Source organism: Trachurus japonicus, chromosome 18 (assembly GCF_045865225.1).
Source record: "Trachurus japonicus isolate A0001 chromosome 18, Traja_1.0".
Classification (NCBI taxonomy): domain Eukaryota; kingdom Metazoa; phylum Chordata; class Actinopteri; order Carangiformes; family Carangidae; genus Trachurus; species Trachurus japonicus.
In genome coordinates, this window is record NC_140924.1 from 9,420,821 (window position 1) to 9,439,795 (window position 18,975).

The following is an 18,975-nucleotide window of genomic DNA, read 5'->3' on the forward strand; positions in this document are numbered from 1 at the left end:
AATTTTTTTCAGAGAAGTCTGGAAAAAGTATAGAATTTGGAAATTTCAAATGTGTAGGAACCCTGAAATAATGAATTGTGTGATTTACTTTGAGAAGTTTAAGGCACTGCTGTTTGTAGAGGACAAACTAGGAGACTTTGTGTCATAATTTGAGAATCCGACCATGAACACTCTGCAAGTTACAGTATAGGAGCTGAGACAAAGCGTTACAACCATCGCCGGTCCACAGACCTGCAGCCATGTTGTGTCTGTACTGACTCTTGTGGATCCTGCACACTGACTAAATATGAAAACCTCCATGATCCCACTGTAGGAGGACGATGTCAGAGAGGACGGCTGCTCTCTGGCTCTGGCTGACTCTCTCCTGTCTCACAGTCGGTGAGTTGATTTAGTTCTTTTTTTCTTTTTTTTTGACTTATTTCACAATTTCAAGGTGCAACAGTAGCAGAGTGTGTCAGGACGGATGATGCTGAAGCTTCATTCACAGTTGTTCAAAAGGTGTAATCTGGCTAAAAATTATCCAGATTTTGAAATCCCCTTTTTTTTTTGCTATCCAGGTGTAATCTGTCTTAATTTTATCCCAGTTGTTCAAAGCAAAGTTGGATTGGATCAGTCCGATCCAGATCCAAACTTTTCAAGATGACCAAATCCGGATATTGAGTGCTCTAGATGGCACTGTGCATCACAATGAAGGCTGATTGGTCTGTAAACAAATAATAACAAAAACAAAAAAGCAAATATACATTACATTAGTGAAATTGTGAATATTTCCCCATGTGTTTCAATTTCAAACCTCACATTTCAAAATTCAAACTTCAAATTTTAAAATTCAAACTTCAAATTTCATTAAATTCAGTTTGGGGGAAAATAGTTGGGGAAATGTTTTCCAGTCTTCCAATTTAATTAATTATTAGTTAAATTAGTTGCAAAATATAAATCAATAAATGTATATATATAATACATTATAAAATTGTTTATTTGACCAGTTTGAATTTCATTTAAATCACATTTTGTTTCTGAAATCCACCTGACTGCTGGGATCAGAATAATCCTGTTTTTTTGGATCAAAGTTTTCCCGATCCTACTAAAAAGTTTTGAATAACACAAACGGAGGGTTTGATCCAGATGAAAACCAAGATTGGATTACGTGATCTAATCCGATCTCAGAAACCGTTTTTGGTTTTGAACAACTCATTTTCAAGATTTGATCCAATCCATTATCCAAAATCTGATTGGATTACCTTTGAACAACTGGCCCGGTAAACGTCTAGTTTGATGAACGTATGTAAACATCATTTAGCCTAATAAACATTCAGACTAAACCGCATGAGCTCTCAGAGACATTGGCTCTAAACTACATTATTAATTGACCTCAGTGAGCAGAGGTGTTTATCATAACTAATGAGGTTGTTGCACATGTACAGTTTGTCCACCAGGTGTCACTGTGACCTCTGATCTGAGCTCTAGTTCTTCCTCTGTGTTTACAGGCGAGACTCCGTTCAGTGTGAGTGTAAGTGAGGACGTCCACCATGCAGAGGAACACAGTAACACCACACTGACATGGCTGTTTCCCATCAACACCGACACCTCCACTACCTCCCTGTTCATAGACATTATGCGTCTTGAGCCCATGAAGAGGATTTACCTTTATAACAGTAAAACTGGAGCCGAGTCGTATCCACATGAACTCTTCCAAGGACGAGTGTGGTGCGATTCAGCTCTGGCCTGGAAAGGACGGGTTGAATGTGTCTTTACTGATCTGAGGCTCAACGACAGCGGCCGCTATCAGAGTGTTGTTGAGGTGGGAAGGTGGGACAGAGGCTCCGAAACATGTTACCTCAACGTTACAGGTAATGTGGCGGTCGAATCAGTTTGATTTATACAGCAGCAGTTCACTACAGAAGTTATCTCAGGACAATGTATCAATGGGAAAGGTCTAGAGTAGGAACACTAATGATGGTCATATGTTATAAAAGTCCTTTAAAAATAAGGGTTTACTCAACAGCAGCAACATAAAACCCTGTGGAACCAAACAACACAAGAACCCAACAGCTCTGGGATCAGGAGGAACCACAATAAGATGGAAGATTATGTATGAGATAGAAAAAAAAAAAGAAGCACTAAAACAACATGAAGCACAGAATGAGATAAAAAAAGAAAAAAGAAAAAGAATTACAAGTCAAGTCAAGTAGGGACCAGAAAAGAGCAGCTGAATAAAACCATGCAATAAAATAAGACCTCAAAGCAATAAAATTAAATATCAACACTAGAAACAGATAAACATTTCTAAAACATTTCTAAAATATACAAGACAATGATGAGGATAAATGAAGGCCATGAATGGAAATAAACAGTACAAAGAATTTAAAGATGTTTGGGAAATAAAGTAAATGAAGACAATCAGAAATACAGTAAGATAAAGAATAAAGGTTGATCAAAAGATCACAAGAAGTTAATGTAAAACATTTACTTTATGACTCTTTATAGCCATTTTTATTTGCTATTTGGCTCTCAGATCTTCTCAATAAGTCAACTTTACTTTGAAAGTCCACTTCCTATATTGGGAGATCTTGAAGCGTCTCTTACTGCTGTTTGGACCCTGGTCCTGTCTAGACCTGGTTCAACAGCCTGAGTCCGGCCCATATGCCTCCACATCTGGGAGGGTTGTATCCTTTGTTCATTATTATTTATTTAGAAATCATTATTTATGGTCTGTAGTGGCTTTTTTAAACATCACATTTTCTCTTGAGAAGCAAAACACTTATCGCTAAAAACAAATCACCAACATTTGCATGCTGTCAAGATGCAATTCATGTATTATCAGATTTTTGCTTAGATATTAGAATTTGTGACATTTTGACCATTTTTGAAATCTGCCTTGACACCAGCTGCCCTGAGTCTATTTGAGAAGACACACACCATGTCTCACTTCTAGACAATTAGCTCAGTGAGTTGGTTCTTGGAGGATGTGGGTTCAAGACCCAACCAGGTAGTTGACTAAAATACCAGATGGTCTTTGTGAAACAAATGTACAAAATCTTAGAGTCACAGTAAGTTTATCAAATACATACCAGAATTTGACCTCTTCTTACTGTGGTTTCAAATCTGCCTGCAGGACAGTGAATGGCTTACTCAATTTGTGAAGCCACCGTAGCACTGCTACTTGTCAATTAGCTCAGTGTGATAGACAATGGTCTTTAGTTGTGGAAGTTGTGGGTTCAATCCTCAACTGATGCAAAGTGAACATTACAATATCAACTGTCTTGTCTTCCTATTCTCCTGTTTGTTGCTCAGAATTTGCCTAAATTTGCCAAAAAATAGCCCGGACCCGACCCATCGCTGCACAGCAGCTATAATTTATTTATGGATTCTATTTCATGATTTACATTCAAATAGCTTAAATATATTAGATAGATAATATTAAAATACAGAGTAAAAGTAAAGTTATTTCCATACATGATTTCATTTATTACTGGTATGGGATGTTACACGTTTTGTTTGTTTACATGTCAGTTCAGAGGTCAAAGTTGGAACCGTAGAAGAAGAGAGATTGTTGATGTTGTTTTATTCTACTGTGACAGTGTTTTTCCTCAGTAAAAACAGGAAAAGACAGCGAGAAGTGGGCAGCATGTGTCTTGTTCTCCAGCTTCAGCCAGCAGCAGACGCTGTCTGTCCATGTGGTCCATGGTCTGATCTGTTGTCTGTCTTTACTCTGTCTGCAGCCTGCGGCCGTCAGGTGGAACCAGAGGAAGCTCCAGGTCCAGAGAGCCGGGGAAGGGGAAGGGTTGGGCTCTTTGTGAGTTTGGCAATGTTTACAGTGATGACAGTGTTGATGCTTTGCAGTGTCATCATGTTGAAACACTGCAGCAGCACTAGACCAGTATGAAAAAGCTTTTTATATTGATATGTTTTGCTGCTTTATATGGGAAACCGGGGTTGGTTGGCACATCACTGTTTTCTGGCCTCCTGTTGGTCACGGACTCACAAATGTGACATCAAAATGATCATCTTTTTGATCTGCATTAATCAATTTTATTTAAAACATCTGAAACATCTGAAGCTGAGAGCAAAATATCAGTTTTTTAATACCAAAAGTAAAAAAAATTGCCCCCTGCACTTAAATTGTTATAAAATTGTTTTGGATAAAGATATTGGAAATGTGTTACTTCCAATTTATAGTGAGGGTAATTAGTTAGAGAAAAACTGCCTTGTGCATCAGCTGTTTTGCATGAATTTCCCTCTAAAACAACTCTATCTGGTAACGTTGTGTTATTATCTCATAGCGTGGTGAATGTGCAGGTCACAACTTGTCCACCAGAGCGTTGTGGAGTTGTTGGATTGGAGAAATCCCATGAGCCTCCGTAGCGTAGCTCTGAGCAGCTCACGGCTCTGCTCCGCCGTTCTAAAAATAGCTTGCACCGACAATTAAAGGTAACGAACCTACTGCTATGACTATAGGGATTATGGCAATGGGCCAATTTGCCAAAATGTTGAACTATCCCTTTAACTGACAAATATACATGCATTGTCCTTAAATTGGATTATTTCTATTTCTTCTTAGAATTAAAATTTCTATTTTTTATATTGGTTGCTTCAGCCATTCATTTTCACATTGTGCCAACCAACCCCAGTCTCCCCTACTTTTTATATGTAAATTTTTGCTAAGTTACTTTTTCTATATATATATTTTTTTTTTACATTTTATTTTATTTCTCATTTCTATATTTCTATATTTTCTATACATTTTTGTAGTTTTCAGGGTTTAGTTAATGTTTTTATTTCTGCTGCTCAGACACTACGGCCTTGTTCAGATTGCAGCTCAAATCCAATTTGTTTTACAAATCCGATTGTACTGACTGACGGTTCTACACATTACATTTTGCGAGTGATCAGATCCGATCTGTGTGGCTCTTATCCACATTGACAACAGGCTATGCCCAGAAAAAACAAACCAAAACAAAATGGATGAACTGTGGAGCAAACAGTCTGCTAATTGGAGGGAAGTGACTAGAGGTGTGACGATATTTCTTGTTTCTTGTGAAAAGCTGTCTCGCTCTGCAGATCGGCTGAAAAAAAACTCTGCCTGTATCTGCAGCTCTACCTCACAGACAACAACAACAACAACCAACATGTGTTTGTTGTACCATGTTGTCAGTATTATACTTGAAAAAAGGTCAGTCTCTGTTTGCACTTTATTGCACTCTATTGACAGAGCAGTACTTTGATTACAGTTTTCCACACTAAAAAAATAAATATTTAATCGTATTTATTTGATTTTATCATCACACCTCTAGAAGCGACTGCTGAGTTGTGAGTTGCCATCACGGCAGAGCAGCGAAGCCTGGTGGAGTCAACTTCTTTAAAGGGACAACGAGGAGTTTTGGAAAAGCAAAGTGTTTTCACACTACATTTATGAGCCTCTGCGCGCACCGTGAAATTCTTTGACCGGCGCAAGACAGACTCATGTTTTCATTCATCAAGAATTAAAGTCGGAGGTTCAAAGAGGTTCAGTTACCATCATAGTTCCCGACCATAAACAGCAATATGGCGGCGTTATTCTCATGAGCGTCCGCGAAACCGAAAGTAAGGAAACGTTGGTCGGCTCGCCCAACATTTCCACCACCACTAATAATAACAAAATAACGATAGAGACAAAACGATATATTTACTGAAAATGGGCCCATTAACAAGTGTGGGTAGCAGAGATTCATCCACATTAACGTGAGACTTCTTTATAACCAAATAGAAACTCCTCACTGTCCCTTTAACATGTGTCGGTTGTTTAACGTGTAGCCGATGTCGTATCTGGCCCTCTGCGTTGTGTTTCTCACGGTTCGAACCCCACCTAGGGTCTCCTGCACGGCAAGCGACGATGCTAACCAACTTGCCAAGAGGTTGACAACCTCTTGGCAAGTTGGTTAGCACGTCCTTTATGGGTGAGTGAGTGCGTATCCGTTACACTCACCCCCGTGAACTCACTCCACCCAGGGCATCCGGGTCACGGCATCACTGTAGCCGATGTCGTATCTGGCCCTCTGCGTTGTGTTTCTCACGGCCTGCCGCTTGGCAAGTTGGTTAGCACGTCCGTTATGGGTGAGGGAGTGCGTATCCGTTACAAACGGAGATCCTAGAAAAACAGTTTGAGCTGGAAACATTTTGAAAATAGACGATTCAAAAGTCCACGGCCCTTCCTTCAGACTTCTCTCTGAAGTCACGCCTCCTAGAGATGGGATTTATGGCTCTTTGAGGGGAGCCGGATCTTGGTGAGCCGTTCCTTTCAAAGAGCCGTTCAAAAAACTGGCTCATTTGACTGATTTTTAAAATATTTATTAAGTTTTAAGAAGCCAGCCTGGTGGTAATTCATTTTATCTTGGAAATAATGGGGTGAGATTTGGAACAAAATAATACAAAATTAGATATCCCACTAATATCTGAGTTTGCTCGCCACTTATGTAGACAATGGAGCAGCTTCAATTGACTGTTATGAACACACAGAGATGTTAAAAAAAAAAAAGAACGGTTCCCAGCTGTGACTCGGTTCCCATCGTTCATGTTAACGAGCCGTTCAATAGAATCGGTTCGTTCGTGAACGTCACAACACTAACGCCTCCAGAGCGCAGGAACTTTTCTCCCATGATGCCACTGCAACTGTCTGGTTGACTTTAGCAAGCTACTGTAGCATCAGCTCTGGCTCTGACGTCGTGTTTCTGCATCGTTAGCCTGATCGTTGAGGACTCTGATCACATGCGGTTAGAGAGGGAGGGATGGCAGTTTGATTTACCATAATGAATTTGTCCGTGGCGTCAAAACGATTGGATGGTGTTTTTACAGGATAGTCCGTTCCACAGGTGGCTGACATTTTTCCGTTTTGTGTAAAAGCATTACATAAATTGGTTGCAGTCGACGTTTGAAGATGATTTCAATCAAAACCTTTAAATTAACATTGTCTCTCCAGAACCACGTTGTTGTTGTGGAAGTCCTATTTGAACAACGGAGCCGTTCACATGGAAACGGATCTGTATCTGATCAGAATCGCATTGAAACTACCTCCGTATGTGGTTTGAATCAGATTTGTATAAATCAGATCTCATGTTGTTCTTTTCTGGGCAAATTGAGTCGTAGGCAACTGGACTTGTATTTGTCTGGGAAGACGTTTGGCCTCTTATCCAAGGGGCTTCATTCATCAGTTCGTACGCAACAAGTCTCACTAGTCCGCACTAGCTAGACTGGACTAGTGAAACTTGTTGTGACTTGTTGCGACTCAATTTGCCCAGAAAAGAACTGGATGAACGAGAATATCCATAGTAAAATCAAACTACTGTAAATTCATTCTGGATCTGATAACAATCTGATTTGGAGTGGCAGTCTGAACAAGGCCGGAGTTGGGGTTTGGACATCTGAAGTCCATGGATAGGTGAGAAAACTTGAATGAAGTTGTGAAGCAGCTAACCAAACAACACACTGTTACAGAGCTCACTGCTAAAGGCCTGTCCAGTAAATGGACCAATCAGGGGTCCGTTTCAGGAAGCAGGCTCATCAAACTCTGAGTCAAATCCCGAGCTCACGGTTGACTGAGCCTGAGCTGGAAAACTCTTTCTGCACTTTCTGTCTGCACTCTTTCGAGTTTTCGGTTTCAGAACAGCTGAGAATGAGTTCAATCGACCCTGAGTATGCTGAGCCTGGGGAAGGCGCGTTGACCGTGAGCACAAGAAGCATCAGTGGAGCACAGACGGCACGATACACAACGACAGAAAGAAAGAGACAGAGCCGACCCAACGGAGAGTTTAATGACGGAGAATGTGGAGCATGAACACATTAAAAAACATCAAATTCAGCCGAAACCGCGTGAGCTGACGTGGGAGAAAGAGTGCAGTGCGTTCTCTAAATAACTCTGAAAATGGAACAAAACTTCATTAGAAGTTCAAAATTGTATGTTGTCACATGGCTCACTTGGTAGCACATCGGCCTTTATGCAGTCAGCCCGGGTTCGAATCTAAGCACTTACCATAGATTTTTGTCGGCAATGCATTTTCCCCATAAAAGACTAGCCTATGTGGTTGTGTGTAATCTGTGGCCTCAAAATGCCCATTTTAATTTGATAGCTCTATTGATTTGTTCAGCTGTAATCCACTTCAAATCAAACAGTGAGACATTTAGCAGAATAGTTGCTATGGACACCGAAGGGCCGACATCGGTTTACTGTATCTTCAATATCATGTGTAACAATTTCTACTCGCACTGTCCCACATGAAAACCTGCACGGTCTTGTCTTATAACAGAGACGTTGTCTTGCTGCTGCGTTCACTGTCTCCGATGTAAAAAAAAGAATAAGATACCGTAAGTAGCCTGCTTTTAAAAAGTGAAGAATTTAATGACAAATAAATAATAGTATCTATCTGTCATAGAGGTAAAAAATCCTCCAACAGGCTCTACTGTAATGATCCACTCTTCAACTTCCACGTCCACGTCTTCATTCACTAAAGGACACGATGTCTCTGCTTCCTGCTCCACGCTCAGCGGCATCAACCTCAGGCTCAGACGGATCGTTACGCTGATCCGGCTCTCTGAAACGGAAAACTCTGAGTTTCCCTCATCTCAGGCTCAACATTAGGGGTGTGCCAAAAAACTGATTCACATAAGAATCGCAATTCTCATTTAATACGATTCAGAATCGATATCAAATGTCCCAAAATCAATACAAAAAAAAGAGGCACTTTTAACTTTGTTACTTAAGCAATATGTGATATTGCTTTTATGCAACAGTTTCAACAATTCAAATGTTTAAAACAACAATAGACAAATAAATGTGAAAAAGACACTTCAGTCATTCTGTCTTGCAAAGCAGACTGGAGTAGATCATGAGGATCCTTTGGACACCGATAGACTGAAGCAGAAATCATTAGGAATCAAATTGTTTTGAATCGAAAATCCATTTTGAATTGAATCGTAGCCCCAAAAATCAGAATTAAATTGAATCGTGAGATAGTAAAAGATTCCCACCCCTACTCAACATACTCAGAGTTTCCACTACTCCTGCTTTCTGAAACAGAGCCCTGATCACTTTGGTTTTCAGTCCCGTTCCTGTTCAGTGTTTGAAATGTATTTGTTGTTGTTTTTTTTCTACCTCTGTAAAACTACAGACTGCCCTTTAAAGGTGGTGAATCTGACCTCATGAAGATTTTCATTTTCTACTTGTTTTACTGACAGAACTTTTTGGTTGTTGTTTTCTTGTCATTGTGAAGCACCTTATGAGTAGAAACATGAAGGTTTTTATATCTAGTCACTACTTTTATCATTAATTTCTGTTTACAGAATAAAAGCTTTTTATTAAACTTGGAGAGAGACGTCTTCTTCATGGTCCATGGTTCTGTCAGGAAACTGATCATTTAGAGTTAACCCCAATACTTATTGATCCAGTACTGTAACTATTGATCCAGTACTGTAACTATTGATCCAGTACTGTAACTTATTGATCCAGTACTGTAACTTATTGATCCAGTACTGTAACTATTGATCCAGTACTGTAACTTATTGATCCAGTACTGTCACTTATTGATCCAGTACTGTAACTATTGATCCAGTACTGTAACTATTGATCCAGTACTGTAAATGGTAAATGGTCTGTATTTTATATAGCGCTTTTCCATTGGAAACGATACCCAAAGCGCTTTACAGTATATCATACATCACATTCACCCATTCACCCATTCACACACTGATGGCGGTAGCTGCCATGCAAGGTGCTAACCACGACCCATCAGGAGCAAGGTGGGTAAGGTGTCTTGCCCAAGGACACTACGGCAGCAACCGGGACAGAGCGGGATTCGAACCGCCAACCCTCTGATCATTGGACGACCCGCTCTACCACCTGAGCCACTGCCGCCCCCGTAACTTATTGATCCAGTACTGTAACTTATTGATCCATTACTGTAACTTATTGATCCAGTACTGTAACATATTGATCCACTACTGTAAGTGTCCTCTTCTTGATCCAGTTGTACGCAGTGTTGGTCATCTTACTTTAAAAAAGTAATTAGTTACAGTTACAAATTACTTCTCCCAAAAAGTAATTGAGTTAGTAACTCAGTTACCTCATTGTAAGAGTAATTAGTTACGCAGCAAAGTAACTGTGACGTTATTTTTCATGTTCTATACGTTATTACATTCTATAACATCTTTAACATCAAAGATGTTTATATTAACTGATCGAAGAATAAAAACACTATATACAGTATTTTAGAACATTTGGTATTTATTTGAACCAAATAGATTGCAGCCTGTTAAGAAAACACAAATGTAAACTTCTGGCCATTAAGTAGTGCAAATCTCTGTAACTATTAGGCCTACTGCAAAATAAACAGAACACTATCCTTAAATATTACGTAAAGTAACAATATTAAATATTGAAAATAATTCAAGTACAAAACCCAATACCCAAAACTGTAAACTTGGGTAAAAAGACACAAAGGAAAATGTGGCCTTTAAGTAGTGCAATTCTCTGTATCTGTATAATACTGCACAATAAACAGAGCAATATCCAACTCTTAAATTTCAGTAAAGTAATAAAAATTAAATATTGAAAATAAATAATATTCAATTATTCACACACTTTACAATCAAGTGCTAAACTAAGACACACAAATGTAAACTTGGGTAAAAAGAAAAAAAGGACCTGGCCATTAAGTAGTGCAAATCTTTGTACCTGTATATTGCACAATAAACACTATCCAACTCTCTATGTAGATTAAAATGTTGTTCGTTCTCAGTGAAAATGAACAATACATTAATCTATACTAAAATAATCCTCTCATCTAACGACTAAACCAGTGGTTGTAACGTAGGAGGAGAAGCTTTTCGAGTCAGACAGTCTGTTCCTCTTCGGAGAGAAGACAAGCTTGCCCTGGCTGAACAGTCTCTCAACAGGTGCACTAGATGGAGTAGCAGCATTGTAACGCAGTGACATTTTCTTGATGAGAGAAAATCCACACAGAGAGCTGAGGTTTTGTGCTGGAGATCTAAAATAGTCTGCCACCTGGTTTTCTGCTGAAGAGGTGTCCTCCTCAACCTCCTCAAAGGAAAAGAAACCCTTCTCTTTGGCAGAACCTGTGTGCTGTGAAGATGTGCTGGTACCTGGCTGTGGTTCTTCGAGGACAACTTTCCGGCACTCTGCCAGCAAACTTGCCTCAGCCTTATCCTTCAACTCCTGTGACCGCAGCCAGCGAAGTTTGAATTTTGGAAGAGTTACGGCAGCAAGTATAGCCTCTTCATTTCCCAGGACATCAGCAAATCTGGTTTTGATAGCCTGAAACGATAAGAATTGTAGGAGCCAATATGAGTTTTTGTTGATTAACTTGTGTTTTGTCATTTTGTGAGTGAGAGTGTGTGTGACTGGGTGTGTCTAGCCCCACCTGGTGGGCACCTGTGAGGAGGGTGGAGCCAGAGGAGCAGGAGGCCTTAAAACCAAGCAGCACTGCATCCAGGCGTGGTTGGGAAAGGCAACAAGTTTTTGACCGTGCTGAGGCCTGCAATCCTGCCCTAATCCCAGTTCTTATGTTATGTTATGTTGATCAATCTAAAGCACTCTGTATTTACAATAAATGGTCAAAAAGGGACCAACTGGAACCTTTTCTCATAGTCATCTTTCATCTTTCAACCAACTGCATGTGTCAAGCTTAAGTCCGGACCAGCCACCAAAAGGAGTAATTAAAATTGCTTCTACAAGAATAATCACATTAAATGTATGTATCCACAAATCAGTGTTATTATTATTATTAGTAGTAGTAGTATTATTGTGAGTACTACAGCAATGCTCATTTAATAAATAATAAAATATTCAATTAAAGTTCTTCCTGTGACTATGGCGCCAGGAAGATCCCTCAGTATTTAGGCCACTTGTAAGGGCTTCTGTCTTCAGTATTAATGTCTCGATCGTTGGTAGGAGTGTACCATAAAAACAGTTGTATATCCAAGGCAACTGTAAGGGGCTTCATCGCAGTACAGTACTCCTTTAACCCTTACATACTGTTCGGGTCAAATTTGACCCGTTTTGACATTTGACAGCAGAAAAAATACCCTAAACATCATTCTTTTAGGCTGAAATTTTATGACTTTTCCTAAAGTGACCCAAAATACACAAAAATGAAAATATTTTTAAATTGTATACTTTTGAACAGGTGCTACAAATTTTTAAACACTGAGGCTGTTTCGGGTCAAATTTGACCCGTATCTGTTTAGATGGATTTTAGATCCACCAGTGTGGGTCAAATCAAGGAAAATTGTGGTTTTAGGGAATCTTGAAACTGTGGAACTGTACAGGCCATGTTTGTGTGTATAATTTATGGGACAGTGGTGACAGAAACAGAGTTCAAGGGGGACTTCGACACTGTCACGAGAACTGCCTGTGTTCCCACCACATTTGCCCAGGTTCCCACAGAGACAGACACCTGCTGGTCTTTGAGGGGGCATGGGGGGACCTCGAAACAGTGAAATAGTAAAACAGCATAGTAGTGATCATACAGTATGGTGCACAAATGGAACAGAGGTCATCTGAGGTCAAGGGGTGCCTTGACACAGACACGAGATCTGCACCTGCAAGCACCTGGACCTGCAATGTAATAAAATAATCTATAAAGTAACAAATTTGAATCAATTTGCGTTGGGATGGTGGTGGGGGGTCATGACATAGAGGTTCCTGAGCTGCTATTTCAGTGACTGACATCATGGCAGCAAGACTTGGTACAACAGGCCCTTTATCTGATCTCCCAAAAGGAGGAGGTTGATAGTGATTTGGTGGAGGATGTGTCAGAGCAGGAAGACAATGCCAAAGAAAACCATATTATATATAAAGCAGGGAGAGTGCATTTTTTTATAATAAACATTTTATTATTTAATGTTTTCGTGTTCTAAGTGGTAAATGTTGAATTAATATAGATAATTATGATTTCTTATGATATAGCATTTAGCTTATAACATATAGCACGTAATGGTTGCAATGGTTAAACATGGTCATATTATGAACTCCAACAGTTCCACAATGTTCATGCCATTTTAAAATTCAATGAAATATATTTAAATCATTGTGGCTTTTATGTGTTTATGTCTTATGTAGAACAGGATGTAATACTGTGTAATAGTAGAAGTTTTTCTCCAAAAACGAGCGTTGTAAAAGTTAAAAAATGCACTCTCCCTGCTCTCTGAATTTTTTTTTAACACTTAATCATACATTAATTTATGTGTCATAGGCTATTTAAACATTCTAAATAGATCTGTAGTTTAAAATTCAATATAGACACTTACTATGAGGGAATTCTTGGTCCGGGTCAAAATTGACCCGAACCATACTGTGAAGGTATCAAATTTAAACAGTATGTAAGGGTTAAAAACTGGTGTTCCCTGTCTGTTATCGCTGGCAGTCCTAATTTGGAGGAGATGGTGTTGAGGTCTACCATGGATATTTCAGAGATTCGAGCCAGGGCATCATAGAGGGAATTCCATCGTGTTGTACTAACAAGGTACAAGCAGCTTTTTTGACACCAACTCATCAACTGTTTCAGTAGCCAAAGTTGATCGACTAGTCTTGCTCCAGAGGGCGGTGCGTTTGGCAGTAGCACTTCTGTAAATAGCCTTTGTTTCAGGCTTTGACAGCAGCCACTTGTCAATATCTGTGCACTAAATCAGGTTTAGCATGTGTGATGCACATCTCTTGTGGGGGGGGCAAAGTGATCACAACATCACCATCATCATCAGTTGCATGTAGAGCATCATTAATGTCTGTAAATGCCACCTCATCTTCATGGTCTTCAGAATCACTCTCCTGGGGCTGGTACCTCTTAAATGCTTTAACAAAATTAGAGCCATTATCAGTCGCTGTTGCTGCGATTTTGTGTGTTATCCCATATGTTGAGTATATTGTCATGTTCAACTGCAATGTGTTAATGATGTGAGGTGCTTCATAAGATTCGAGTTGCTTGAGGCAGACGTGGATAAAGTCTTTTTTCCTGGACACAGCGTGCATGTTACATAAACATTCTTGCCTTTAACTCCAATGAGCGAGAAGTAGTGCCGGTGTTGTGCCAGAAAAGGACTGCCTGCCAGAAAACGACTGACCCCCAGCGGGAACGCCTATCGGGGTGGTACCAACACATCCATGGGTGGTACTTGTCTCTCCACAGCGAAAGACCGCCTCCGACGGAAACGCCCACCTGCTGCAGCCGCAGCAGCTCCACAGCTGATCTGCATGAGTAGGCCACATATTGAGGAGTCATTCCGTCGTAGGTTACACCTTGTCTTTCAATAAACCATCAGGAAATTCATTTTGGCGGTATACTTTTATTGTTGTCGTTGTTATTTCAATAAACCACCAGCAGATTAATTTTGGCGGTATGCTTTTATTGTTGTTGTTGTTGTTGTTGTTGTTGTTGTTGTTGTTGTTGCTTCTGCTGCTGCTGCTGCTAAACAGGTAGAGTATCCTTGTAAAAATAAAAACATAATATTAATACTACTACTAGGCTGCTACTAACATTTAGTAACATTACACATGCTTTTTAACCCATAAAATGCCCCCTGTATGCAAACCGCAATCTTCACGTACTGTAGGCCAGGGGTTCTCAACACTCTGGGACCGATATTTTCCCATGGTCATTAAGTCGCGACCCACTTTTATAGAATTCAAACCAAGATTTAAAGGGATATGCCAACATTTTTTTTTTTAGGCCTACAAGCAAAGTGCATTTCAGAGCACAGGAATGAATGCACAAAATAAAGACCCACAAAACAAAACAAGGTATTTTCACTGCATTCAGGCCACATTAATAAGAAAATGATATCTTTGCATTCAGAGAAAATAATAAGAAACTGAGGAGGACCATTACAACTGCTGCATGTGTGCAAGTGTCGTGTGCCTTTCAAAATAAGTTGTATTTCAAAATAAAAGACATGCAACATCACATGTGCATTAAATATTTACTTTTTTTTGACCAGCTGTCCATGACCCATCCAGAACAGATTCGCGACCCACTTTTGGGTCCCGACCCACCAGTTGAGAACCACTGCTGTAGGCTACATATTTCTGAAGCACTTTGCACACCAGGACAGGTGTATTTCAGGAATGCAAAGAGCAATGTTCACAAAAATCTCTGGAGTAATGCTAGAGGGTCCTAGGTGCATGTACAGTGAATTTGGTAAATGTCACCCTTTGCATCCCTTTGTAACAGGGGCAGTCACTTTCTGGCAAAGCCCTGCCAGAAAGTGACTGCCCCCTGTATTTCAGGAATGCAAAGAGCAATGTTCACAAAAATCTCTGGAGTAATGCTAGAGGGTCCTAGGTGCATGTACAGTGAATTTGGTAAATGTCACCCTTTGCATCCCTTTGTAACAGGGGCAGTCACTTTTCAGCAAGGCTTTGCCAGAAAGTGACTGCCCCCTGTATTTCAGGAATGCAAAGAGCAATGTTCACAAAAATCTCTGGAGTAATGCTAGAGGGTCCTAGGTGATTGTACAGTGAATTTGGTAAATGTCACCCTTTGCATCCCTTTGTAACAGGGGCAGTCACTTTGCCAGAAAGTGGTAAATGTCACCCTTTGCATCCCTTTGTAACAGGGGCAGTCACTTTGCCAGAAAGTGACTGCCCCTGTTACAAAGGGATGTAAAGGGTGACATTTACCAAATTCACTGTACATGCACCTAGGACCCTCTAGCATTACTCCAGAGATTTTTGTGAACATTGCTCTTTGCATCCCTTTGTAACAGGGGGCAGTCACTTTCTGGCAAAGCCTTGCCAGAAAGTGACTGCCCCTGTTACAAAGGGATGCAAAGGGTGATATTTACCAAATTCACTGTACATGCCCCTAGGAACCTCTAGCATTACTCCAGAGATTTTTGTGAACATTGCTCTTTGCATTCCTGAAATACAGGGGGCAGTCACTTTCTGGCAAGGCTTTGCCAGAAAGTGACTGCCCTGTCCTGGTGTGCAAAGTGCTTCAGAAATATGTAGCCTACAGCAGTGGTTCTCAACTGGTGGGTCGGGACCCAAAAGTGGGTCGCGAATCTGTTCTGGATGGGTCATGGACAGCTGGTCAAAAAAAAGTAAATATTTAATGCACATGTGATGTTGCATGTCTTTTATTTTGAAATACAACTTATTTTGAAAGGCACACGACACTTGCACACATGCAGCAGTTGTAATGGTCCTCCTCAGTTTCTTATTATTTTCTCTGAATGCAAAGATATCATTTTCTTATTAATGTGGCCTGAATGCAGTGAAAATACCTTGTTTTGTTTTGTGGGTCTTTATTTTGTGCATTCATTCCTGTGCTCTGAAATGCACTTTGCTTGTAGGCCTAAAAAAAAAAATGTTGGCATATCCCTTTAAATCTTGGTTTGAATTCTATAAAAGTGGGTCGCGACTTAATGACCATGGGAAAATGTGGGTCCCAGAGTGAGACTAGTTGAGAACCCCTGGCCTACAGTACGTGAAGATTGCGGTTTGCATACAGGGGGCATTTTATGGGTTAAAAAGCATGTGTAATGTTACTAAATGTTAGTAGCAGCCTAGTAGTAGTATTAATATTATGTTTTTATTTTTACAAGGATACTCTACCTGTTTAGCAGCAGCAGCAGAAGCAACAACAACAACAACAACAACAACAACAATAAAAGCATACCGCCAAAATTAATCTGCTGGTGGTTTATTGAAATAACAACGACAACAATAAAAGTATACCGCCAAAATGAATTTCCTGATGGTTTATTGAAAGACAAGGTGTAACCTACGACGGAATGACTCCTCAATATGTGGCCTACTCATGCAGATCAGCTGTGGAGCTGCTGCGGCTGCAGCAGGTGGGCGTTTCCGTCGGAGGCGGTCTTTCGCTGTGGAGAAGTACCACCCATGGATGTGTTGGTACCACCCCGATAGGCGTTCCCGCTGGGGGTCAGTCGTTTTCTGGCAGGCAGTCCTTTTCTGGCACAACACCGGTACTTCCAGTTTGAGAAAGGTAGCCTACCTTTAAATTTCCCTGGCTCGTCGCCATCGTGGCTGTGTTGTTGTGTTTGGCAGCCAGTCAGAGAGCGTGCAGTGAGGCACTGTGAGCATGATAGGGCATGATCCGCCCACCCAGCCAATCATCATCGCATTTGCAACGGTGTCAGCCCCCTCCCGCCTGTGGCAGCTGGAATGTGATCAGTGTAGTGTTTTCACACACCGTGCTTCATTCAACCAAATTGTAGTAACGATAACGGCGTTGCAACGATGGGAAAAGTAAGTCTAAGAAGAGGCTGCAGACTTTGACACCACCAGGTAAGCTGTGTGTTGTGTTGTGTTGTGTTGTGTTGTGTTGTGTTGTGTTAGAGTAGAAGTGTAGCAGGTTGTTTCAGAGCCAGTTTCTCTCTGATGACATGACTGTGTTTAATCCTCTACAAAGACTTTATCACCGTGAAAAGCAGGGACATTTTACAAGTCATAATACAAAATAAAACAACAACAAAAATACAAAAAAGAACAATCAAATATGATGAAAGCTAAAAGTTCATAGTTAGGCTAATTACAATCATAATCTAAAAAAATAATAAAGATAGAAAGGCATATTGTTTCGTGTCAGTAGGTTGTTTCTTAGTGCGACCGGTCCGTCTGGCACTAAAGGCGGATAAAACGTGTGGTTCATCAGGAAGAGCAGCCGTAGTGTGTTGTCTGTTGTTACGTTTACCGTTCAGTCTGATCTCACTTCAGTCAAGTCTAGTGTTGTTGTCTGGTACCAAAATGATGACTAGGATAAACATCTTGTTGTCCAGTCTGACAGACACCGTCCAGCTTAATAAACACTTGGACATAGAAAGAAAACCACGGTCATCATCAGTGTGTTTGTGAGTCCGCGCCATCTGCAGACCGAAACCTATCCCCTCCATCAGCGGAGAGCGGCTCGTTGTAATTAGGTTTCGATACGAAACACGAGAGAAATGGTTTAGTTTTAACCTGAGTGTATCGTACCTTTGTAATATGAGTGCACTGCTATTAGTGGACAGAAACACGTTAAAGTTGTTGGAGGAAACTGTGGAGGGACAGGGAACTGACTGGAAAAGACTTATTTTGTGTGTAGATGTGAGAAAGTGTTGTTGGTGTGTTGTGTTTAGTGGGCCATTTAATGTGTCTATTCCTGTAGGCTATTAAGAACTGTCAGTTTTGCCGGAAAAACCGTCCGGAGTAGTGTTGTAGTAGTCGAGATCGGTCTTTTTTTAGGTTCTTTGTCTCGTCTTGGTATCGACGGCATTTTTACTCGGTCTTGTCTCGGTCTCGGACCGGGCGGCCTCGGGTTTTTTGAACGAGACCGGTCGAGCTCATTGCTGATAGGCTTTTTGTCCATGCTTTACTGATAAGAGTGAAAAAGGACCTTCTCAAAACAGCTAATCATAACTTAAAATCATTGGTAGTGTAACGATTTCCCCCAGCTGCAGCTGCAACCTGCCCGGTGTCAGTGTGAGAGAGTGAAACACCCCCTGCGCACAGAGTGTTGTGTTTTTTTCCTGCGCACGTGGAGACGGCGCCTCTTTTAAAGTCTACAGACCAGAGCAGCTTTTTATGCAAATGAGAAGGACCGATGCATTCTGGGTAATTTAGGGGCAGCTACCGGCATCCCTCCATTGAAAAGTTCAGCCTAACTGGCTTGACAAACTAACTAATCTCTAACTAAACTCGGTAATTCGGTCTCGGTTGATGCGGTCTTGACTACAACACTTCCGGAGCTCTGACTGCATCAGGTGACATGGGATATTCGCAGACCCCGCCTCCTCCTTCCTCTATAAAGCTTTAGCCTACTCAGGTTTGTCAGGTTTCAGTTTGACTCTCTTGCCTGGTGGTCTACGGTGGCAGAAGAGACTGAAGTCTGACCTGTTATGTTGTTGTGTGAGTCTGTTTAGTGTTTTGTTTTGTTTGGTTGTGAGTTTTAATTGAGACACCGTCTGATGTCAGAATCTGAATAAAAC

At 40.6% G+C, this 18,975-nt stretch overlaps 1 protein-coding gene across 1 annotated transcript in view; it reads left to right on the top strand.

The window, feature by feature from the left end:
* Positions 1 to 18,975, top strand: part of LOC146968644 (uncharacterized) — a 161,376-nt gene that overhangs the window by 134,282 nt on the left and 8,119 nt on the right. The gene's annotated exons all lie outside the window — the stretch shown is intronic.